General features: G+C 41.7%; 1 protein-coding gene across 1 annotated transcript in view; it reads left to right on the top strand.

Moving 5' to 3' along the window:
- The window catches only part of SMU1 (SMU1 DNA replication regulator and spliceosomal factor), a 22,262-nt gene that overhangs the window by 16,639 nt on the left and 4,128 nt on the right, over positions 1 to 1,495 (top strand). The window lies entirely within an intron of this gene.

Genomic DNA, 1,495 nt, shown 5'->3' with positions numbered 1-1,495 from the left:
AAATGAGCTGATACCAAGGGCTCAAGTAGAGAGAAAATGTTTTGGAAATGATGATGGCAACATGTACAAATGTGGTTGACACAGTCGATGGATGTATGGATTGCGTCAGGAGCTGTACAGCCCGCAATAATGTGACTAAAAAATATCTCTGTGGACTGTGTTTTGCCAGTTTGACCAAGTTGCCCCCAAAACGATGGTCCCGGCCTTCTAATCCAGGAAACTCGTCCCATAAGTTGTATGGGTGTGTCTAGAAAGTCTTTCTGTTGTGAATCCCTTAAAAATACACCTGCTCATGCCCAACCCTGATTGCAGGATAGAGTCTGAGTATTTGGCTCTAACAAACCCTCATTTGACTTAAATATTCGTAATATTGTGACCAAATATATAAAGTTTGTTTTAACCATTTTTAAGTGTACAATTCACTGACATTCATTACATTCCCCATATTATGTATGCCACCATCACCACTATTGATTTCCAATTGTTTTCTTCACCCAAACAAATTCCATACCCCTTAAGCAGTCACTCCCATCTCTTCCTTCCACCAGCTCCTGACAGTCACTCATAAACACTTGTCTACTGCAGGTACTCTACACAAAGAGAGCCATGTAATATCTACCCTTTGTGTCTGGCTTCTTTCGCTCAGCATGATTTCAAGTTTGATCCGTTCTGTGGTGTCTCGGAACTTAGTTTCTCTTTATGGCTAAATAACATTCCATGGTGTGGCTTACCACATTTTATCTGTCCAGCTATTGATGGACACATTGGTTGTTTCTGTCTTTGGGCTTTTGTGAACCACGCTTATAGGAAACTGCTAAACCATTTTCTGTGACATTTTTAAGGAGCTTTGGTGGCACACTGAGCTAAGCATCTGTCTGTGTGCTCCTGTAGAAAGACTCGCAGTGTCAGAAACCCTATGGGACAGCTCGGCTTGTAGCCATCAATTTGCTATGAGTTGGAATCAACTCCGTGGCCGTGGGTTTGGCTGCATCATTGTACATTTCCACCAGCGCAGTGCCTGGTAGTCACCGTGTATTCCCGTCCTTACCAACATCTTTTGTTCCAACAGCTGTCTGATTGTGCGTGAAGTGTCCTGTTTGCGTTTGATGCTTCTGGTTACCCAGGACAGTAGCAGTGTTAACACAGTGACTAGTTTAAAGGCAGATAATTGTTAGCCAAGGGAAAAATTGTAAGCAAAGCTCATAGATTCCAAAGGCTGTCATTATTTCGTGTTGTGACTATTGTGTATGTCAGTTCATCAGCAAAATGGATGAGTGTTTATTGCATATTTGACTGACATTGCACCCACACTAGCATTTTTTCCTTAGTCAATTTTCTCCTCTTCAGTATTCTCATTTTTAATCTTTTAATCTTCCAACCTTTGGAAATTCTTATGTTAAAAAAATGCTTCTGTCTTCCATTTCTGCCTGGTAGATTTGGAACATGAAGACCACAGAGTGTTCCAACACCTTTAAGTCCCTGGGCAGCACTGCGG

The sequence above is a fragment of the Echinops telfairi genome, unplaced genomic scaffold (genome assembly GCF_000313985.2).
Source record: "Echinops telfairi isolate 266 unplaced genomic scaffold, ASM31398v2 ScPeMD7_25;HRSCAF=90, whole genome shotgun sequence".
Taxonomy (NCBI): domain Eukaryota; kingdom Metazoa; phylum Chordata; class Mammalia; order Afrosoricida; family Tenrecidae; genus Echinops; species Echinops telfairi.
The sequence above is the reverse complement of the archived record's forward strand: the minus strand, read 5'-3'. Positions and strand labels throughout refer to the sequence as shown.